The sequence below is a fragment of the Symphalangus syndactylus genome, chromosome 12, assembly GCF_028878055.3.
Source record: "Symphalangus syndactylus isolate Jambi chromosome 12, NHGRI_mSymSyn1-v2.1_pri, whole genome shotgun sequence".
Taxonomy (NCBI): domain Eukaryota; kingdom Metazoa; phylum Chordata; class Mammalia; order Primates; family Hylobatidae; genus Symphalangus; species Symphalangus syndactylus.
In genome coordinates this window covers 127,839,833-127,864,258 of record NC_072441.2, presented here as the reverse complement: position 1 = coordinate 127,864,258, position 24,426 = coordinate 127,839,833, and the positions used below count along the sequence as shown (strand labels likewise).

At 43.7% G+C, this 24,426-nt stretch overlaps 1 long non-coding RNA gene across 1 annotated transcript in view; it reads right to left on the bottom strand.

Moving 5' to 3' along the window:
- LOC134734570 (uncharacterized) overlaps positions 1-24,426 on the bottom strand; it is a 247,910-nt gene that overhangs the window by 47,512 nt on the left and 175,972 nt on the right. Inside the window, exon 4 of the long non-coding RNA XR_010117671.1 lies at positions 15,828-15,891. This is a non-coding gene — a long non-coding RNA (uncharacterized lncRNA). The remainder of the gene's footprint in view (positions 1-15,827; positions 15,892-24,426) is intronic.

The window sequence follows — 24,426 nt, the reverse complement described above, 5'->3', positions numbered from 1 at the left end:
CCCTACTAGACTACAAAGTCCTTGATGGCAAAGACCTAGATTCTTGCCAACACTGACTCCCCGGCCTCAGCAACTAGGGCAGTGTCTGAAACCTGATAGGTGCTTAATAAATTTTGTCAATGAATATAAAGAGTTTTGTTAATATCAACTAAAGAAGATCCTGAGACAAGGCAGATAGCACAGACACACCAAACCAAAGCTGGATCTATCCTCTCTGAAACTGGCATCCAGTTGCTATCATTTTTATATATATCAAGAATTGCACACATTATTAAAATCTCAAAAAGTGACTTCCCTCCCAGCTGGCCTTCTGCTGCAATGAAATGACAAAGATCTGACATCTTCATCACACAATTACTAAAACATTCTTTTGAGTTGTCATTTTAAAATATTTGCCCAATTTAGCTGGAGTTTGAGTTTAATTACAGGAAGAAATGTGGGCTTGAGTTAGGTTACACTGGATTCGGGGAAGGGAAGAGCAGATAACTGGATCCCTCCCACTCACTGAAAGACTTCAGCTGGCCAAGACAACTCCCAAATAAGACTAGACATGTCAAATAAAGCAAGAAACACAAAAGAAACTTGGAAACCTTGAAAAGAAAGACAAGGTCATGGAACAGGAGTTTAAGCAGGCCTCGCTGAAGCTTAAAATCCTTCACTAAAAAAAAAAAAAAACCTTCACTGTACCTCCAGGGCCTCAGGGCAAGATGCCTAGCCTGGAGTTCAAGCTCCCTGGGATCTTGCCACCCCTCCAATCTCTGTAACCCTTTCTCCTCCCTTTCCCAACTTCCCCCCATCACTATGAATCCCACTGACCTATGGGCCTTGGGGTCTCTTCCAGCTTCTTTCTTGACTGGGCCCACTTTTATTTCTTCTTCACAGTGGCCTAGACTGGGCAGGCCTAGTCCATCTGCCAACAAATACTTATTTGGGACTTCTTATGCACCCAGCAGGGTTCTAGATGCTGGGGACAAAGCAGTTAACACAATAAAATAAAATTCCCTGGCCTTGAAACAGACAATAAGAATAACCACATAAAAAAAAAACTATAGCCTTTTAGATGTTGACAATTTCTTACTAACGTAGATATTTTTTCTTTTTCTTTTAGGACTGGTAAGTGAAGGTAACGAAACAAAATTCGTGCTTGATTCAAGGTACAGTTTTTGCAACATCTTTCTTTGATCTTCTAAAAACTCAGGGCAACACCCAGAACCTTCCCTTACTATTGTATTGTCACCCATTAACTGATATTTCTTGCACATTATATTGTCCTTCTGACTTGATAGGGAGCTACTTGGGGGCAGGGATGGAGTTTGATTCTCATTAAGCCACTGGAGACTATCTGCTGAATGAATGAAGGGGAGATTGTGCCAACTCTGAGCTGTCTGTCTAAAAAGGTCTTCTAGGGATAAAATCCCTAAGAGCTGAGATGCCTGATGACTTTATAGCATCTTGGAGAGAAGCATGGCTATTTCTCAACCCAATTCCATGGAAATAATTATTGCAAAACTCACCATCTAGTGAGAATCTTCTATTGCCAGGCACCATGCTGGGCCCTCAACATAGAATGTCTTTTTAGTAAGTAAAAAGTTCTCCTTGGTAATCCTCACAGTGCCAATAACTGTGAGAAGTACATGGAAATTACTAGCTGCTATCAATATTACTGTGTCTAAAACTACCGTTTTCCCCTGCATTAGAACAATCTGAACATTGTTAGGCAAAGACATCCAAGCAATTTTAAAATTATTTGAGTCATGACAGAGAGACTCACAACTGAAATATTTACCTTTCAATTTCAGGTGAGGACGTTCCCAGAGATTGAAGATGTGACAAGTTCCCGCATCGTGTGAGCATCAGAGAAAAGTTCCCCTGACAAGTCACGTGCAGAGATAGGAACCGTTGATTAAGGAGAGGATTAATTTTATCTTCCAAGTATTTCTACCGGGAAATACTCTTAGATTCATAGAATAGTGGGGCTGAAAGAGTCCTTCGAGGTCTCCTCCTCAGCTCCTTTGTCTTATGGATGGGGAAACAGAGGCCCAGAGATCAGAATTGCATTCTAATTATTCAGCCCTCCTTCCACTCCCCCCTCCAATCCATCCTCCAACTAGAATTTATTGAATGATTAAAGGAATAAAAATGAAAGAGGCATTTGGTCTTGATTCACCCATTCGTTTGTTCAGAAAGTATTTATTGAATATCCACTATTTGCCAGGCACTGTTCTAGGCACAGGGAACAAAGCAGTAAACAAACCAGACAAAAATCCCTGCCTTCATGGAGCTCACATTCTAGAGAGAGGCAGTAGACTGCATAGATTGATGAATGGTTATAAATGCTAGAAAGAAGAATAAAGCAAAAAGGAGGGCCAGATATATGGTTTGGCTCTGTGTCCCACCCAAATCTCATGTTGAATTGTAATTTCCGATGTTGGAAGAGAGACCTGGTGGGAGATGATTGAATCATGAGGGCATATTTCTTCCTTGCTGTTCTCATGATAGTGAGTGAGTTATCATGAGATCTGGTTGTTTGAAAGTGCATAGCACTTCCACTTTCACTCTCTCCTCCTCCTGCTCCAACATGTGAAAATGCCCTTGCTTCCCCCTTACCTTGAACCATTATTGTAAATTTCCTGAGGCCTCTCAGCCATGTTTCCTGTACATCCTGCCAAACCGTGAGTCCATTAAACCTCTTTTCTCCAAAAATTACCCAGTTTTGGTTGGGTGCAGTGGCTCACACCTGTAATCCCAGCACTTTGGGAGGCTGAGGCAGGCAGATCACTTGAGGTCAGGAGTTCAAGACCAGCCTGGACAACATGGTGAAATCCTGTCTCTACTAAAAATACAAAAATTAGCCGAGTATGGTGGTAGGTGCCAGTAATCCCAGCTACTTGGGAGGCTGAGGCAGGAAAATCACTTGAACCCAGGAGGCAGAGGTTGCAGTGAGCCAAGATCACACCACTGCACTCCAGCCTGGATGACAGAGCAAGATACTATCTCAAAAATAAAAATAAAAATAAATTACCCAGTGTCAGGTAGTTTTTTTGTTTTTTGAGGGTTTTGTTTGTTTGTTTGTTTTTTGTTTTTGAGACAGAGTCTCACTCTGCCACCCAGGCTGGAGTGCAGTGGCATGATCTTGGCTCACTGCAACCTCCGCCTCCTGGGTTCAAGCAATTCTCCTGCCTCAGCCTCCCAAAGTGCTGGGATTACAAGCACATGCCACTATGCCTGGTTAATTTTTGTATTTTTAGTAGAGATGGGGTTTCACCATGTTGGTCAGGCTGGTCTGGAACTCCTGACCTCGTGATCTGCCTGCCTTGGCCTCCCAAAGTGCTGGGATTACAGGTGTGAGCCACTGCGCCTGGCCTCAGGTCGTTCTTTATAGCAGTGTGAGAATGGACTAATACAGAAAATTGGTACCAGGAGTGGGATATTGCTATAAACATACCTGAAAATGTGGAAGCAGCTTTGGTACTGGGTAATGGGCAGAGATTGGAACAGTCTGAAGGGCTCAGAAAAAGACAAGAATATATGGGAAAGTTTGGAACTTCCTAGAGACTCAATGAATGGTTGTGACCAAAATGCTGATGATGACATGAACAATGAAGTCCAGGCTGAGGTGGTTTCAGGTGGAGATGAGGAACTTACTGGGAACTGGGAACTTACTGGGAAGTAAAGGTCACTTTTGCTAAGCTTTAGCAAAGAGACTGGTGGCACCGTGCCCCTGCTCTAGACATCTGTGGAACTTTAAACTTGAGAGAGATGATTTAGGGTATCTGGGGGAAGAAATTTCTAAGCAGCAAAGCATTCAAGATGTGACCTGGCTGCTTCTAAAAGCATATGGTCACTTACATAAACAAAAAAATAAACTGAAACTAGAACTTATATTTAAAAGGGAAGCAGATCATAAAAGTTTAGAAATTTTGCAGCTCAACCATGTGGTAGAAAAGAAAAACTAATTTTCTGGGGAGGAATTCAAGGCTGCAGAAATTTGCATAAGTGAAGAAGAGCAGAATGTTAATAGCCAAGACAATGGGGAAAATGCCTCCAGAGCATTTTACAGACCTTCACAGCAGCCCCTCCCATCACAGGCCTAGAGGCCTAGAAGGGAAAAATGGTTTTGTGGGCCAGGCCCAGGGCCCTGCTGCTCTGTGCAGCCTCAGGACATGCATGGCACCCTGCATCCCAAATGCTTCAGCTCAGCCATGGCTAAAAGGGGCCAAGATAAAGCTCAGGCCATTGCTTCAGAGGGTGCAAGCCTCAAGCCTTAGTGGCTTCCACATGGTGTTAGGCCTGTGGGTGTGCAAAAGGCAAGAGTTGAGGTTTGGAGTCCTCTGCCTAGATTTCAGAGGATGTATGGAAACGTCTGGATATCCAGGCAGAAGTCTGCTGCAGGGTCAGAGCCCTCACGAAGAGAACTCTACTAGGTCAGTGCAGAGGGGAAATATGGGGTTGGATCCCCCACACAGAGTCCCCACTGGAACATTGCCTAGAGGAGCTGTGAGAAGAGGGCCACCATTCTCCAGACCCCCAAATGGTAGATCCACTGACAGCTTGCACCATACATCTGGAAAAGCCACAGGCACTCAATGCCAGGCCCTGAAAGCAGACACAGGGGATGTACCCTGCAGAGCCACAGAAGTGGAGCTGCCCAAGGCCTTCGGAGCCAACCCTTTGCATCTGCATGCCCTGGATGTGAGACATGGAGTCAAAGGAGATTATTTCAGAACTTTAAGATTTAATGACTACCCTGCTGGGTTTTGGACTTGCATGGGCCTATAGCCCCTTTGTTTTGGCCAATTTCTTCCTTTTGGAATGGAAGAATTTACCCAATGCCTGCACCCCCATTGTATCTTGGAAGTAACTGACTTGTTTTTGATTTTACAGGCTCATAGGTGGAAGGGAGTTGCCTTGTCTCAGATGAAACTATCAAAGTCTCTTGGACTTTTGAGTTAACACCGGAATGAGTTAAGACTTTGGGGAACTGTTGGGAAGGCATGATCGTATTTTGAAATGTAAGAAGGACATGAGATTTAGAAGGGCAGAAAGATATGGTTTGGCTCTGTGTCCCCACCCAAATCTCATGTTGAATTGTAATCCCCAATGTTGGGGGAGGGGCCTGGTGGGAGGTGATTGGATCATGGGGTTGGATTTTCCCCTTGCTGTCCTCATGATCGTAAGTTCTCATGAGATCTGGTTGTTTTAAAACACATAACACTTTCCCCTCTTTGCTCTTTCTCTCTCCTGTCACCATGTGAAGATGTACTTGCTTCCCCTTTGCCCTTCCATCATGGTTGTAAGTTTCCTGAGGCCTCCAAGCCATGCTTCCTGTACAGCATGCAGAAATGTGAGTACATTAACCCTCTTTTCTTCATAAATTACCCAGTCCCAGATAGTTCTTTATGGCCGTGTGAGAATTGACTCATACAACCAGTGAAGGGGAAGTAGGTACAACTTTAATACGATGGTCGGAGAAGGCCTCTCACTTAGAAAGTGATGGAAGCAGGGAATGGAGCCATGTGGCTATCTAGTGAATAAAATCCAGACAGAGGGAATAGAAAATGTAAAGGCCTGGTGGGTCCAAAGAGCAGTGAGGAGGCCAATGTGGCTGGAGTGAGCAAGACGTGAAATGTTTGTTGGACATCAGCCCAGAGAAATAATAGGGGCTGGGGAGGGGGCACCATATCCTGAAAGTCCTTGTACCATCAATGGTTAGTTTCCTCTCATACTCCTCCTCCCCTTCTCTGTACTGCTTCCTTGCCCTCAGGCTTCTGGCTAGATTTGGCCAATGGAATGCACTGTCAGGAGATTAGAGAGTAGGAAGGAAGAAAAACCAGGTCTCTCTTTTTCAAATGTTGTCTCTAGCAGGGGCCACATCTCTGGCTCTAGCTTCCAACAGACAGACCTGCCATGTTTCTAGCTCCAGTGGGGCAGCTCCAGCTCTCAGACTCCAGTAACATGGACTCCTCTCTTTATTCCCACATGTCTTGGGAGAATTGGTGGGCCCTATATTTGTTAAACTTGTGGTTACCCCACTTTCTCTTGGTTACTCTTTCAGCTCTTCTAGCATGTTTATAACTAATTCCCTACATTAAATAATCTCTACTAAATTACCTGGTATAGATTGTGTTTCCCAGTTGGACTCTGACTGATAAAGACTTCATAGGCCTCTGTAAGACTTGGGCTTTTACTCTAAGTAAAATGGGCAGCCACTGGAGGGTCTGAGTAGAGATTCATGAGTTGCCTTGAAGACTGAATGAATAGAAAAACAGTTGTGTCTCCAAAAATGTTTCTTTAATTGAAGACACCTGCCCAACATCACACAGAATTTGTGATGGGACAGACTCATGGTGCCTGCTCCTCTGCTCTCCACTCCATTTTAAATAAATGGCATTGAGAACCTCAGAAACTTCAAAAACACAGAGAGATGTTTACGTATTCTCTAATAGTTTTGTACAAGACTCCAACTCTTTGAAGGCCTTTGGAGGTCAGAGATGACACTGAGAAGGGCCAGTCATCATTGACAGGACCTCACCAATAATACAGAGGAAGGTTTTTGTCTGTTTGATTTCCTGGGAGAGTGCCAGTTTTAGCAGGAAAGGGGAAGAAAATCCAGCCCCTGAGGAGCCCCTGTGCCAAGGACAGATCTGATAGCAAGAAAATGGCCCACTGGAGAAATAAAATGCCTGTGTTTCTTCAGCAGGGAAAGCTGTTGGGTTTTTTTATTATCATTATTGTTATTTTTCTCTGAGCTGAACAAGTGACAGGACATAATAATATCATTTATTCCAACTTGCTCTTGCAAATCAGAACTTTTTAATATTTTCCTTTCAAATGAAAATGTCATTTATCATTATCAAATGAAGTGCTAATGAAAACAACATGTAGAAAAAACACATTCACACAGCAGAGCATGATGGAGCACCTTGTCAGCAGTCCATAGTCTCGCCGTTAATTTGATTTCTGCCAAAAATCACTTAAGTGAGGCTTGGGGATTTTTTTTTCTCAATGCTCCAGGCCTTTCTGCTGAGGCCTGTTTATTCCTGTCTCCTGAGAAGGCACTGAAATCCCGAGTTCATTTTAATCTGACTTTTAATGGAACTCCCATTGATTGCATGAGGGAAGTGTGCATGTCAGGGTGCATAAGGAACTATTCTTGCCTGTCTGTGTGTTACTGCCCATTTCTTTCACCCAACACATATTTGGCTGGTGGGCTTTGGCTGTGTCCTTGTTTAGGTAGTGTGTGCTTGTGTACTTCAATCTGGTGTGCCACTATGGGTGATTATATGTTTGTGTCCACGAGCCAGGAGGACAGTAATTATGTCTATTTGTTAACCACTGGAGGCCCAGCACCTGGCCTATTGCCTGACACATAGTAGGCCCTCAATAAGTATTTGCTAAATGAATAAGTGAATGTTTCTGTATGTTTTCATGAAGCATGTGTTTTAGTCTGTATGGGTTCAGATATATGTGCTTCTAATCCCAGGAGTGGGACTTTCAGGGACAGGAACTCTGAATCTCTAGTGTTTATGTAGTACTTGACACATGTCAGGCACTTAGCGGATATTGTTTGAGTATATATATATATATATGTTTCCATATTTTTTAAATTAGGTAAAGTTTACATAACACAAAATTAACCAATTTTAAGAGTACAGTTCAGTGGCACTTTGTACATTCATAATGTTGTACAACCATCACCTCCATCTAGTTCCGAAACATTTTCATCTTCCCCCAGAGAAACTCTGTACCCATTAAGCAGTCATTCCATATTCCTCCCTCCCCCAGCCCCTGGCAACCTCCTTTCTGCCTCTATGGATTTACCTATTCTGGATACTTTATGTAAATGGAATAATACAATATGTGACTTTTTGTGTCTAGATTGTTTTGCCTACCATAATGTTTTCAAAGTTCTCCATATATGCTTTTACATCTGTGTGTATTTAAGTCTGTAGGTGTGTGTTCATGCGTGGAATACTTGGCACCACAGCAGCATCCCTAGGGCACAGGGCCTGAAAAAGAACAGCTGGGCAATGAGGAAAACTCTTGCCATTCCTTTCCCCACTTTCCTGCCAGGTACTCCTTGGCCCAGATCATCTTTCCTTCCTTACCCCGACCTCTGCTGTTTCCTGGCTAGCTCTGAATGATTACTTGGTGATCTGTCCAAGTGTCATCTATTCCAGGAAGACTTTCCTGACCCCAGGCTAGGTTATAAGACTCTCCTCTGGACTCCCACTGCCCTTGTGCTTTCTTTTGTCATCATCTTGCCCCCTTGTGAGATCACTGTCAATTTACTTGTCTCTCTCCATTAGATCATGAGTTCCTGAAGGAAAGGGACTGCATCTTCTTCATCTATGCAGTCCCAGTACTTAGCATGATATTTAGCTTACACTGGGTGTCCCACAGGTGTTGGTTAAATGAATGAATGAATGAATTTTGGGGGAAAAGTCATTCCACATAGAGAGAACAGCCTGTGCAAAAGCCCTAAGGCATGAGAGAGCACATTCGTTATTAAAAAAATTATAACAGTTTGATATGACTTGAAGCCTGGCATATGTGAATGAGGAGGAAAGTGAGAGTTAAGATAGGAAATAAGAAGTAGGAATTGGCCTATCATAAACCTTCCTGATGGCAAAGGGAAATGCGTCAATGGTTTAAGCAAGGACATGACATAGTCAGATTTGTGGGCTAACCCTTAATAGCTAAGGATTCCTTAGCTATTAAGTGAAGAATGGATTAGAGAGGACGAGAGTGGATGAGGATGGACCATTTAGGAGACTACTGCAGAGTCCAGGCAAGTGATGATGGCTTAGTTCAGGGTGATGGCATAGAATTAGAGAAAGAAAACTTGAGCAGTGCTCAACAAAGTAGTCTCTGAACTGGGGCTGATCTGTGAACTATAGTCCACAGCAAGACAAGTACAAAAAGCAAGAGAACAAGGACTTTATAGTAATTTGACATTTCTGAGACATTTTTATTGTATTTTACCAAAGTATCAGTCCACAGCATATTGAAAATGGAAAAATAAAAGGTACTTTACCACAGATAGTTTAGGGGACATGCTAATAAATGGAGTACATTGGCAGGTGGGAGAGAGAGGAAGCAGGGATGACCCCGGCAAGACTATCAATGACAGAGGCATGTCAGAAGCATTTCTATTTCCTTCCTTGGGGAGGAAATGTTTGCTAACTAAACTTCCAGGGTTCATCAAAAGCTGATGGTTTTGAACAATGTCAGGGATTTCACAGGATACCAGAAAAGATGAGGACAAAAAGCTGGGTTCAGAGAGAAAATGTATCTGGGCCTAGGTGGTCATCAGCCACCGAGAAGTACAGCTATGCTTCCTTCTTCATCTTCCTCCAACTTTTCCCTTCCCCTGCTAAAAGGCATAAGATAGTATGAGCTTTGGTGGAAACTGGGAGTCATGCTGAACTCCTCCCTGACTAATATGGTTTGGCTGTGTCCCCACCCAAATCTCACCTTGAATTTTAGCTCCCATAATCCCCATGTGTTGTGGGAGGGACTCAGTGGGAGGCCATTGAATCATGTGGGCAGGTTTTCCTGTGATGTTCTCATGATAGTGAATAAGTCTCACAAGATCTGATGGTTTTATAAAGCGGGGTTCCCCTGCACATGCCCGCTTGCTTGCTGCCATGTAAGATGTGACTTTGCTCCTCCTTTGCCTTCCACCATGATTGTGAGGCCTCCCCAGCCATGTGGAACTGTGAGTCCATTAAAACTCTGTTTCTTTATAAATTGCCCAGTCTTGGGTATGTCTTTATTAGCAATGTAAGCACAGACTAATACAGTAAATTGGTACCATGAGTAGGGTGCTGCTATAAAGATACCCCGAAATGTGGAAGCGACTTTGGAAATGGGTAACAGGCAAAGGTTGGAACAGTTTGGAGGGCTCAGAAGAAGACAGGAAAATGTGGGAAAGTTTGGAACTTCCTGGAGACTTGGAAAGCTCAGAAGACAGGAAGATGCAGGAAAGTTTGGAACTTCCTAGAGACTTGCTGAACGGCTTTGACCAAAATGCTGTTAGTGATATGGACAATAAAGTCCAGGCTGAGGTGGTCCCAGATAGAGATGAGGAACTTGTTGGGAACTGGAGTAAAGGTAGCTCTTGCTATGCAAAGATACTGGCAGTATTTTGCCCCTGCCCTAGAGATCTGTGGAACTTTAAACTTGAGAGAGCTGATTTAGGGTATCGGGTGGAAGAAATTTCTAAGTGGCAAAGTGTTCAAGAGGAAGCAGAGCATAAAAGTTTTGAAAATTCACAGCCTAATGATGCAGAAGAAAAGGAAACCCCATTTTCTGGGGAGAAATTCAAGCTGGGTGCAGAAATTTGCATAAGTAACAAGGAACCAAATGCTAATCACCAAGACGAAGGGGAAAATGTCTCCAGGGCATGTCAGAGACCTTTCTGGCAGCCCCCTCCCATCACAGGCCCAGAGGCCTAGGAGGCAAAAATGGTTTCCTGGGGTGGGTCCAGGACCTCCCTGCTTTGTGCGGCCTCGGGACTTGGTGCCTTGCGTCCTAGCCACTCCACCCATGGCTAAAAGGAACCAACGTACAGCTCAGACCAGGGCTTCAGAAGATGCGAACCCTAAGACTTGGCAGCTTACATGTAGTGTTTGGCCTGCAGGCACACAGAAGTCAAGAACTGAGGTTTGGGAACCTCCACCTAGATTTCAGAGGATATATAGAAATACCTGGATATCCAGGCAGAGGTGTGCTCTAGGGCCAGAACCCTCACAGAGAACCTCTGCTAGGGTAATGTGGAAGGGAAATGTGGGGTCAGAGCCCCCACATAGTCTGCACTGGGACACTACTGGAGCTGTGAGAAGAGGGCCACTGTCTTCCAGACCCCAGAAGGATCCATCAACAGCTTGCACCATGTGCCTGGGAAAGCCACAGGCACTCATCACCAGCCTATGAAAGCAGCCAGGAAGGGGGCTGTACCCTACAAAGCCACAGGGGTGGAGCTGCCCAAGGCCATGGGAGCCCACCTTGTGCATCAGCATGACCTGGATGTGAGACATGGAGTTAAAGGAGATCATTTTTGAGCTTTAAAATTTGACTATCCTGCTGGATTTCAGACTTGAATGAAGTCTGTACCCCCTTGTTTTGGCCAATTTCTCCCTTTTGGAACATGGGTATTTACCTAATGCCTGTATCCCCATTATATCTAAGAAGTAACCAACTAGCTTTTGATTTTACATGCTCATAGGCTGAAAGGACTTGCCTTGTCTCAGATAAGACTTTGGACTATGGACTTTTAAGTTAATGCTGAAATGAGTTAAGACTTTTGAGGACAGTTGGGAAGGCATGATTGGTTTTCAAATGTGAGGACATGAGACTTAGGAGGCCCTGGGGTAGAATGATATGGTTTGGCTGTATCCCCACCCAAATCTCATCTTGAATTGTAGCTCCCATAATCCCCACGCGTTGTGGGAGGGAGCCAGTGGGAGGTAATTGAATCATGGAGGTGAGTTTTTCCAGTGCTGTTCTCATGATAGTGACTAAGTCTCCCATGATCTGATGGTTTTATAAAGGGCAGTCCTTCTACACATGCTCTCTTGCTTGCTACCATGTAAGACATGCCTTTGCTCCTCCTTTGCCTTCTGCCATGATTGTGAGACCTCCCCAGCCATGTGGAACTGTGAGTCCATTAAACCTCTTTTTCTTTCTAAATTAGCCAGTCTCAGGTAAGTCTTTATTAGCAGCATAAGAACAGACTAATACACTGACCTTCATCCCTCACACTTAAGCAGCTACCAAGCACTGTGACCTCAAGAAGCAGTATAATGTGGGGTTGAGGACATGGACTCTGGAGATAGTCTTCCTGAGTTCAAATCCTGACTGACTCCACCACTTACTAGGTATATAACCTTGAATATGTTTCTACAGCCCTCTGGGCATGTGTCTTTGGGTTATTGTGAGAACTAATTTAGTTATATATCAAGCACTTAGAACAATGCTTGGCATATAGCAAGAATTCTATGTGTTATGCATTGATTACTATTACTGTAGTGGTTGCTTCTACTTCTAAGTATCTTGTGAATGAACTCCATTCCTTGTACTGCTGCCCCAGTCCAGGCAACCACCATTCCTCCCCATATACAGCAACAGCCTTCACCTCAGTGGCCTCCCTGTCTTCTGTTGGGTCCTCTCCTATTCCACTCTGGCCCCAAAATGCTCTTTCTGAATCATAAATCTAGCATGCCACTTTCCTGCTTAAAACTTCTCTGTGGCTCGTTATCCATGGTACCCAGGCCTGGCATGATTCAGCCCTTTGCCCCTCACAGCCTCAGCGTTTGCTGAAAATTTTTTTTGCCCTCCATGTGTCAGTGGCATGAGCCTTTCTCAGTTTCCCCCAATGGCTTTTACATATTCTGCTCCCTCTGCTTGGGCCACCATCCCCATCATCAAACCAGTTCTACTGCTTCCTTCAAGTCTTAGCTGGGTAGTTATATCTTCTAAGGTGTCTTGCTTGACTCTCCAGGCAGAATTAGAAGCCCCAAATTTCTGTTCTCATAGCTCTTGTGCCTCCTTGACATAGCACTGACACAAGAATGCCATCTTTGCTGTCACATATCTGCCTCCCGAGACTGTGAGTCCCTCCAGGGCAGACCCTGGGCCTGACCCATCTGTGTAGATACTCAATAAACTCATGTGAAATGGGATTAAATGGGAACCTGCCCAATATTGCATTTTAAGAGCCAGAAAGCAGAATAAAGTGGCTGAATCCAACTACTCCAGGAGCGGCTCATGCGTGGGCAAGGGGAGCATGAGATGTTCTTTTCTCACACCATCCTCTTCCTGCTGCCAACCCCCTCCTAGCCGCGTGAGTCTCGTGAGCCAACTCCAGAACGGATGGGCTTGGCAGCGACTGCCTGGCTGTGTGCCCACCACCCGTGGGCGCCCAAGAAACATGCTGAAAGGAGCTGAGCACCACCCAAGCAGTCCTGCCCTCTGACTCCTACCATAGGACATTGGAGACAGGAGTAGGTGGAGCGCAGAAGGGGAGTCACCTGAACCTACAATATTTCTAGGCCTCAGTCTTCTCTCTGCTAGATGGATTCAATAATCCTGCCTTAATGGTTGCAATAGGGAGTTAAAGAGATCACAGATGTGGTCACATAGTGGTCCCAGACTTGCATGGGGCCTATACTCCCTTTGTTTTAGCCAATTTCTCCCATTTTGAAGGTACGTATTTACCCAATACCTGTACCCCCATCATATCTATGAAGTAACTAACTTGCTTTTGATTTTACAGGCTCATAGGCAGAAGGGACTTGCCTTGTCTCAGATGAGACTTTGCACTGTGGACTTTTAATGCTGAAATGAGTTAAGATTTTGGGGGACTGTTGGGAAGGCATGATTGGTTGAACCCTGTTAACCCTTCTGCTTGAACCCTGTTAACTTTCTCATAATCACCAGGGAAACTGAGGTGAAGAGAGTGAGGAAAAGTACAATTTTGGGTAGGATCCCACTTCAATGCAGCATAGGTGAAAGGTGCTCTGCAAATGTACAATATCTTCTGAGAATCCGATTCATTTTTAAAAGCCTTCACAGGTGGGGAACCTGGGCACAGATTTGTAGTGGTACGGAGGCAGAGATGAGCCATTCAGGAAACAAAAGATTGCATATGGAAAAAAAGTGAACGGAAATACACCACTGCCAATGGTATCTAACATTTATAGAGAGTACTTATTATGGACAGGGACTGTGTTAAGTGCTTTATATGTATAATCTCAATTAAGCCTCACGATAGCCCTATGAGTAAGGTATTATTATTATTTCCATTTTACAGATGAGAAAACTAAGTCAGAGGGAGTTAAGTAATTTCCCCAAGGACCAGAATTTGAACCCAGTGGCACCTGATTCTCAAGCCCCTGCTCTTTCCATCCTATGCTAGATGTGGTCAGTTCGTCTTTCATGTACCATCATGGCTGGAGACCCGAGAACTACATTTTTCAGACTCCCATTCCAGCTTGGTTCCAGTCTGCTCTGCAGCTGAGGGACACACATGGGCCATCAGAAGGCAGGAAGAAAATTGAAGCCATTGTTGGCTTCTGTCATCTGTGGGAGTGTGGGATCTTGGATTCCAGGAGCTGCACTGACATCGGCTCTAGGAATGTCTCTTCAGGGGTGCAGCCTCCACTGTCTCCCTTTTACTTCTTCAGACCTGGGATCAGTAATGGCTTCCCTATAATAACTAATCTCTAAGGAGCACCCCCTTTCCCCTTTTGCTCTCCAGTCCATTGATAGCTTTGTAACCAAGTCTTCTGCTTGAAATGCCCAAAGGGATTTGCTTCACTGCAAAGTGGACGCTGGTTGACATGATGTTACTCTTTCTGCTCCTTCAGCTAGAAGGAATACCCAGTTATAGGATCAAGGTGTCAGCCAAGTAGGCTGAGGGCAAAGCTGAGGCCTCTTTAGGACACTGGAGGTCTATCAGGGAAACTGCAGCAAGCATCTACTGGGCCACCACCAAGAAAGGAGGATATGGATCAGAGAGCTCCCAGCAGGCATCCAACATGCCAGGCTCAGGCTGTGAGCCCAATTCCAGAACCCACCCACTATTGAGGCTAAGCCCAAAGCCATCCTGCCAGCTTCAGGATGGCTCAGGGCCTGGGCAATGCAAGAGAGCCTTGGGGCTGGCAGCTGAGCAGGCTAGGAGGTGAGGACCAGCAGAGTATCTTCTCCCCACCGCTACTGCCCCTGGGAGCCCATATGTGTTGACTGGTCTCTTCATTTGGGAACTTGACTGAGAATAAGCTTTGGGAAATTGACAAATCTGGGAGCCCTCTGACCCATATTCCTTACCAGCTAGTTCTGTGAGTAATTTGGTTCCCCAAACCTGAGTCTCAGTCTCCTTATTTATAAAATGGGGGCTGTCATGCCCACTGCACAAGTGTGAGGATTGAGTGAGATAATGTATGCAAAATACTTCAGCTCCTGGCTGGTTGCAGGTGCTTAATAAATAAATCTCCCATTCCCCCTCCTTCTTAAAAATAAGCTTCCTTATTTAGTTATTTACAATATCCTATATACGTGTCTCTCAAGCTTCATGATAAGGTCTGAGAAAATAAAGATATGTCTTAGCCTTCTTTGCCTTGCTTAGAGCATCTAGTTCTTTAAAAAATAATAATATGCCTTTAATAATAAATTAAAACCTTCACACTCATAAAAACTAAAAAGAGGGAGATGGAGAAAGAGAAATGAAGCTTCTCTATTCATCCTGAATATTTTGCATCAAGAAAGTCTAAAACTTTGCAATCTGCTCAATTTATTTTAGTATAAATTCATTCTTCTTTCCTTATCAGTCTCCTTTCTTCCCTCCCTTTCTTTCTACCACAGATATTTATTTTCAAGGCCTGAAAATGCAAAGACAAACAAGTAGAGTCCTCACCCCGAGGAGCTCAGATTCTAATGGGAGAGACATCATGTCAACAGAGGATGACAACCCACTGGTACAGACACAGAACATTATGGATCTACACTCCCGTAGCACAGATCGGTGCCATGACAGAGGGAAGCACAGTGGTGTGGAGGCCACAGAGGAAACCTGAGGAGCCAGGGAGGCTTCCTGGGAGAAATTACTCATGTGCTGCGTCATAATAGAAGAGTGGAAAGAAGTGGCATGAAGGCGGGGGAGTGGGATGCAGTAAAGGAGCACGGACACAGAATCAGGCAAGCCAAGTTCAGAGCCCTCCCAGCTGTGTGACCCGGTGTGACTCATGTCCCCCACTTCTGTAAGGCAGAATAATAATACCTGCTGAACAAGGTGGTCACAGGTTCAATGGCAATACAAAAAGTACCTGGTGTAAAGTAGGTGTCAAGGAAATCAGGTGCCTCCCACCACCACTGTGACAACGGCCTTTCCTGAAAGACAAAGGAACTCAAAGTTAGAAGTGTGGGAGACTAAAATCTCTCTCTCTTCTTTTTCAGAAGAGTTTACTTAGGTTTACAGAAAAAAATGAGCAGAAAGCACATATTTCGCATATATCCTTACCCCATCTCCACACGATTTCCCCTATTATTTTTTTTTATACTTTAAGTTCTAGCGTACATGTGTGCAACATGCAGGTTTGTTACATATGTATACATGAGCCATGTTGGTGTGCTGCATCCGCTAACTCGTCATTTACATTAGGTATATCTCCTAATACTATCCCTCCCCCCACCCCATAACAGGCTTCAGTGTGTGATGTTCCCCACCCTGTGTCCAAGTGTTCTCATTGTTCAATTCCCACCTATGAGTGAGGACATGTGGTGTTTGGTTTTCCGTCCTTGCGATAGTTTGCTCAGAATGATGGTTTCCAGCTTCATCCATGTCCCTGCAAAGGACATGAACTCATCCTTTTTTATGGCTGCATAGTATTCCATGGTGTACATGTGCCACATTTTTTTTTATTATTCTTAAAAATAAAGATCTTTTTTTTAATTTTATTATTATTATACTTTAAGTTTTAGGGTACATGTGCACAACGTGCAGGTTTGTTACATATGTATACATGTGCCATGTTGGTGTGCTGCACCCATTAACTCATCATTTAGCATTAGGTATATCTCCTAATGCTATCCCTCTCCCCTCCCCCCACCCCACAACAGTCCCCGGTGTGTGATGTTCCCCTTCCTGTGTCCATGTGTTCTCATTGTTCAATTCCCACCTATGAGTGAGAACATGCAGTGTTTGGTTTTTTGTCCTTGTGATAGTTTGCTGAGAGTGATGGTTTCCAGTTTAATCCATGTCCCTAAAAAGGACATGAACTCATCATTTTTTATGGCTGCATAGTATTCCATGGTGTATATGTGCCACATTTTCTTAAACCAGTCTATCATTGTTGGACATTTACATTGGTTCCAAGTCTTTGCTATTGTGAATAGTGCCGCTATAAACATATGTGTGCATGTATCTTTATAGCAGCATGATTTATAATCCTTTAGGTATACACCCAGTAATGGGATGGCTGGGTCAAATGGTATTTCTAGTTCTAGATCCTTCAGGAATCGCCACACTGACTTCCACAATGCTTGAACTAATTTACAGTCCCACCAACAGTGTAAAAGTGTTCCTATTTCTCCACATCCTCTCCAGCGCCTGTTGTTTCCTGACTTTTTAATGATCGCCATTCTAACTGGTGTGAGATGGTATCTCATTGTGGTTTTGATTTGCATTTCTCTGATAGCCAGTGATGATGAGCATTTTTTCATGTGTTTCTTGGCTGCATAAATGTCTTCTTTTGAGAAGTGTCTGTTCATATCCTTTGCCCACTTTTTGATGGGGTTGTTTGTTTTTTCTTGTAAATTTGTTTGAGTTCATTGTAGGTTCTGGATATTAGCCCTTTGTCAGATGAGTAGGTTGCAAAAATTTTCTCCCATTCTGTAGGTTGCCTGTTCCCTCTGATGGTAGTTTCTTTTGCTGTGCAGAAGCTCTTTAGTTTAATTAGATCCCATTTGTCAATTTTGGCTTTTGTTGCCATTGCTTTTGGTGTTTTAGACATGAAGTCCTTGCCCATGCCTATGTCCTGAATGGGATTGCCTAGGTTTTCTTCTAGGGTTTTTATGGTTTTAGGTCTAACATTTAAGTCTTTAATCCATCTTGAATTAATTTTTGTATAAGGTGTAAAGAAGGGATCCAGTTTCAGCTTTCTACATATGGCTAGCCCATTTTCTCAGCACCATTTATTAAATAGGGAATCCTTTCCCCATTGCTTGTTTTTGTCAGATTTGTCAAAGATCAGATAGTTGTAGATATGTGGCATTATTTCTGAGGGCTCTGTTCTCTTCCATTGGTCTATATCTCTGTTTTGGTACCAGTACCATGCTATTTTGGTTACTGTAGCCTTGTAGTATAGTTTGAAGTCAGGTAGCATGATGCCTCCAGCTTTGTTCTTTTGGCTTAGGATTGACTTGGCAATGCAGGCTCTTTTTTGGTTCCATGTGAACTTTAAAGTAGTTTTTTCCAATTCTGTGAAGAAAGTCATTAGTAGCTTGATGGAGATGGCACTGAATCTATAAATTACCTTGGGCAGTATGGCCATTTTCACGGTATTGATTCTTCCTACCCATGAGCATAGAATGTTCTTCCATTTGTTTGTATCCTCTTTTATTTCATTGAGCAGTGGTTTGTAGTTCTCCTTGAAGAGGTCCTTCACGTCCCTTGTAAGTTGGATTCCTAGGTATTTTATTCTCTTTCAAGCAATTATGAATGGGAGTTCACTCATGATTCGGGTCTCTGTTTGTCTGTTATTGGTGTATATGAATGCTTGTGATTTCTGCACATTGATTTTGTATCCTGAGACTTTGCTGAAGTTGCTTATCAGTTGAGGAGATTTTGGGCTGAGACAATGGGGTTTTCTAGATATACAATCATGTCATCTGCAAACAGGGACAATTTGACTTCCTCTTTTCCTAATTGAATACTCTTTATTTCCTTCTGCCTGATTGCCCTGGCCAGAACTTCCAACACTATGTTGAATAGGAGTGGTGAGAGAGGGCATCCCTGTCTTGTGCCAGTTTTCAAAGGGAATGCTTCCAATTTTTGCCCATTCAGTATGATATTGGCTGTGGGTTTGTCATAGATAGCTCTTATTATTTTGAGATACATCCCATCAATACCTAATTTATTGAGAGTTTTTAGCGTGAAGTGTTGTTGAATGTGCCATATTTTCTTAATCCAGTCTATCATTGTTGGACATTTGGGTTGGTTCCAAGTCTTTGCTATTGTAAATAGTGCCACAATAAACATTTGTGTGAATGTGTCTTTACAGCAGCATGATTTATAATCCTTTGGGTATATACCCAGTAATGGGATGGCTGGGTCAAATGGTATTTCTAGTTCTACATCCTTGAGGAATCACCACACTGTCTTCCACAATGGTTGAACTAGTTTACAGTCCCACCAACAGTGTAAAAGTGTTCCTATTTCTCCACATCCTCTCCAGCACCTGTTGTTTCCTGATCTTTTAATGATGGCCATTCTAACTGGTGTGAGATGGTATCTCATTGTGGTTTTGATTTGCATTTCTCCGATGGCCAGTGATGATGAGCATTTTTTCATGTGTCTGTTGGCTGCATAAATGTCTTCTTTTGAGAAGTGTCTGTTCATATCCTTTGCCCACTTTTTGAAGGGGTTGTTTGATTTTTTTCCTGTAAATTTAAGTTCTTTGTAGATTCTGGATATTAGCCCTTTGTCAGATGGGTAGATTGTAAAAATTTCTTCCCATTCTGTAGGTTGCTTGTTCACTCTGATGGTAGTTTCTTGTGTTGTGCAGAAACTCTTTAGTTTAATTAGATCCCATTTGTCAATTTTGGCTTTTGTTGCCATTGCTTTTGGTGTTTTAGACATGAAGTCCTTGCCCACGCCTATGTCCTGAATGGTATTGCCTAGGTTTTCTTGTAGGATTTTAATGGTTTTAGGTCTAACATATAAGTCTTTAATCCATCTTGAATTAATTTTGGTATAAGGTGTAAGGAAGGGATCCAGTTTCAGCTTTCTACATATGGCTAGCCAGTTTTCCCAGCACCATTTATTAAATAGGGAATCCTTTCCCCATTGCTTGTTTTTGTCAGGTTTGTCAAAGATCAGATAGTTGTAGATATGCGGCACCATTTCTGAGGGCTCTGTTCTGTTCCATTGATCTATGTCTCTGTTGTGGTACCAGTACCATGCTGTTTTGGTTACTGTAGCCTTGTAGTATAGTTTAAAGTCAGGTAGCGTGATGCCTCCAGCTTTGTTCTTTTGGCTTAGGATTGACTTGGCGATGAGGGCTCTATTTTGGTTCCATATGAACTTTAAAGTAGTTTTTTCCAATTCTGTGAAGAAAGTCATTGGTAGCTTGGTGGAAATGGCATTGAATCTATAAATTACCTTGGGCAGTATGGCCATTTTCACGATATTGATTCTTCCTATCCATGAGCATGGAATGTTCTTCCATTTGTTTGTGTCCTCTTTTATTTTATTGAGCAGTGGTTTGTAGTTCTCCTTGAAGAGGTCCTTCACATCCCTTGTAAGTTGGATTCCTAGGTATTTTATTCTCTTTGAAGCAATTGTGAATGGGAGTTCATTCATGATTTGGCTGTTTGTCTGTTATTGGTGTATATGAATGCTTGTGATTTTTGCACATTGATTTTGTATCCTGAGACTTTGCTGAAGTTGCTTATCAGTTTGAGGAGATTTTGGGCTGAGACGATGGGATTTTCTAAATATACAATCATGTCATCTGCAAACAGGGACAATTTGACTTCCTCTTTTCCTAATTGAATCCCCTTTATTTCTTTCTCCTGCCTGATTGCCCTGGACAGAACTTCCAACACCGTGTTGAATAGGAGTGGTGAAAGAGGGCATCCCTGTCTTGTGCCAGCTTTCAAAGGGAATGCTTCCAGTTTTTGGCCATTCAGTATGATATTGGCTGTGGGTTTGTCGTAGATAGCTCTTATTATTTTGAGATATGCCCATCAATACCTAGTTTTTTGAGAGTTTTTAGCATGAAGGGCTGTTGAATTTTGTCAAAGGTCTTTTCTGCATCTATTGAGATAATCATGTGGTTTTTGTCTTTGGTTCTGTTTATATGCTGGATTATGTTTATTGATTTGCATATGTTGAACCAGTCTTGCATCCCAGGGATGAAGCCAACTTGATCATGGTGGATAAGCTTTTTGATGTGCTTCTGGATTCAGTTTGCCAGTATTTTATTGAGGATTTTTGCATCGATGTTCATCAGGGATATTGGTCTAAAATTCTTTTTTTGTTGTGTTTCTGCCAGGCTTTGGTATCAGGATGATGCTGGCCTCATAAAATGAGTTAGGGAGGATTCCCTCTTTTTGTATTGATTGGAATAGTTTCAGAAGGAATGGTACCAGCTCCTCCTTGTACCTCTGGTAGAATTCGGCTGTGAATCCGTCTGGTCCTGGACTTTTTTTGATTGGTAGGCTATTAATTATTGCCTCAATTTCCGAGCCTGTTATTCATCTATTCAGGGATTCAACTTCTTCCTGGTTTAGTCTTGGGAGGATATATGTGTCCAGCAATTTATCCATTTCTTCTAGATTTTCTAGTTTATTTGCGTAGAGGTGTTTATAGAATTCTCTGATGGTAGTTTGTATTTCTGTGGAATCGGTGGTGATATCCCCTTTATCATTTTTATTGCATCTAATTGTTTCTTCTGTCTTCCCCTATTATTAGCCTCATGTATGAGTGTGGTACATTTGTTATAATTGGTAAAATGCCTGTTGAAGATGCTTAGCTGGCTGCAGCATGTGAAACAGCTCCCACCTTCCCCCACTAGATTTCCTTTCTGAGCAGGGCTTACTGCTAATTACAACATTTTAAAAACAGCGAATAATGAAGAATCCAATCCCCTGCTCCCGCCCCGACACACACATCCCTGAGGTTAGGACCACCCAGAACACAAGCAGTCCAGGAGACTCACCAGATTTTGGTGAGCCCCTGTCAGTTCACATCTTCTCTGCTCTTTTACATTTGAGACACCATGACACAAGAAGAAACCATCCCTGACTTTCTTCTTCCCTTTTCAAACTGAACAAGTTCCTGAACTTGTCAAACATAAATGCAAAATTATGAAAAACAATCATAAGTGAAAACTCTAGTTATTAAAATGTATGGGGACTAATTATTGATCTGATAATATGCTGAATAAAAAGAAAGAGACATGCTTGGATAAATAGAAATCTTTTAAAGTCATTAATATACATGTGCTTATTTTTCCTCATCTACACTGGAAGCTGCAGCAGGGCTGTATTGTCTAACAAATTAGAAGAGGTGACAATGCCATGTTCAGCCCTATGTGTGATGTCTCTCCACTCAGACTTATTAATTTCTGCCAAATTAAAACAAGCCCTCCCCACCCCCGCCTGACAGGCTGTAGGAATGTGTAGTGCAAATACAAATGCCATCAGGAAGACCTCGCCTTTGGGCAGCTGCCGGGGAGCCTGCACACTGGCTTGAAGCTGTTTCAGCACAGACAAGAAACTGCTAGGAAATTGCTATCCCCAAACTAGGCGCTATCAAAAGGGGAGCTCTTCCAGGCATGGCTGCACCTTGGTTCTCTTCCTGGTAGGGTGATCCTTCCCACTTGTCTCTGCCTCAGTTTTCCCCAGGGGCAGTCCTGAGTCCTGTGCCACTGACCCACAACCCCATTTCAAAATGATCACCTTGGTCCTGAGCCTTGGTTTTTACAGGCATATTGGCCTGGCTAGCTGACCTCTGACTACACACTCTTCAGATTTCTGCAGGAAACTTGGGCCCAGGGCCTTGGCCTCAGAGTGTGTTTGGAACAAGTTTGAGTATCTCTGCTCATGAGCAATTCCTATCCTGCTATGCCACATGGCCAATCCTTCCAGTCTGTGTGGCCTCCTTCAGGAAGTCTTCCTGGAGAGCCCCCTACCGCCTCTGGTGCCTCAAGTTATGATTACGCCTTCAGATGTCCATCTCTCCCATCTGCAAGTGAGCACCTGGAAGGCAGGGTGTAAGTTGCACCCAGCTCTGAGCCCCAGGGCTCAACACAAGGCCTGGCCCTGGAAAATGGACACAGTAGCTAACATTTATTCTGGACCAGGCCCTGGGCTAACCAATTCACAAACACAATCTCATTTAACCTCACAGTATTTCATAAGGTGAGAAGAAACATCATACAGTTTTACAGATGAGAAAATGTAGGCTCAGAGAAGTCAAGTCCCCTACTCAGAATCACAGTGAGTGAGTGGTGAATCCTGATGAGACTCCATGTCTGTCTTCCTTAGAGCTTTAGCCACTCAAGAGCCTCAACCTTAACCACTGCTCCTTAGGGGAAAGAAAGGAGGGGGAAAGGAGGAGAAATTGCCTCACTTGTCCCTCTCAGCTCTGACTGGGGCAGGGGCATCAGTTAGCATCCAAATGGGTGAAACCCCGTCTCTATTAAAAATACAAAAAAAAAAAAAATTAGCCAGTCATGGTGGTGGGAGCCTGTAGTCCCAGCTACTTGGGAGGCTGAGGAAGGGGAATGGCGTGAACTCAGGAGGCGGAGCTTGCAGTGAGCTGAGATCACGCCACTGCACTCCAGCCTGGGCGACAGAGTGAGACTCCATCTCAGAAACAAACAAACAAAAGCTGACAACAGCCTCACTAGGGCAGGGGGAAGATGAGCTGGTGGTAGAACAGAGAGATGCTTAGGAAGAGGCACCTTCAGGATCTGTCCACTTGCTGAATGAGGGAATGCCAAGGGAGACAGATGGATCAATAGGTAGATAGTGTTGCTGTTGACAGAAATGTGAACTTTGAATCATCACTCTATCATCAGCATCACAGATAAAGAGAGCTAACTTCATGCCAGGCACTGTACTAAGTACTCTTCATACATTGTCCCATTCAGACCTCATGGCAACCCTGTGAGAAAGTATTATTGTCCCCATTTTATATATGAGAAGATGGAGGTTTCCAAAGAATACCCTGTTGGGGACAGTTTACATAGAAAATTACCTGAACCTTATAGAGAAATATTTTTACTGAACTCTTTTAACCATGAAATATGTTCCCTGGCTTCTCAGTCCTTCCCCTTAGCATAAAGAGATTGGGGTGGCCTGCAACCCCTACTTATTGCCCCATAGCCACAGTTCCAACATGGGCTTGGCCTATGTGGGACAGAGGGATTGAGGCAAGGAGAGACACTCCACAAAGTTCCAGTGTCCCAGGGCCTGCCAGTCCCCGAGACATTCCCCAGCTACCTCTCCAGCAGGTTTAACAAGTCTGCCCACAAGTAGAACAAACGGAATAGGCATCCAGGAGTTCTCCAGGGGCACAGGCAGATCAGCATCCCTCTCACTGAAGTACCCAGATTTCTGACGGCCACCTGGGGCCTACATTCCACTGCTCCTGAAATCCCCTGACTTTCCCACCCTTCCTGCTCAAGGACTCACTCCGTGTCAGGATCACAGCCACTTGGAGCCCCCACCCCTGTAGAGCTATCAGAATTGGGTAAATGCAGCTGTTGTTTTGAAGGAGTAAGTTGAAGGCACTTAGCGAATCAACTTCCTAATGAATCTTTTCAGGTCTTGATGGGAGCTGGTCCGTTACTATGGAACTTGGCTTGATTTGGAAATTAATGTGGTAATTTACAGCCACTCTGCCAGGCAGGAAGATTAAAAGAGAGAGAGAGAGTGAGGGGAGAGAGAGTGAGGGGAGAGAGGCCTCTGCAATGGCAGAACCTTAAGAGGCACCAGCTTAGTGCATGTCTGGAGGGCTGGACCACATGCACTGGGCACCATGAAGGTGGTGTCAGCTAGGCTGGGCCCATGTGGGACAGAGGGATGGAAGCAAGGAGAGACACTCCACAAAGTAGATCAAAAATCAGTATCTCAGGCCCATTTGGGATTGTGCCAGTGCAGGGAGTCCTCTCTTTAGAGATTGTGTGTGTGTGT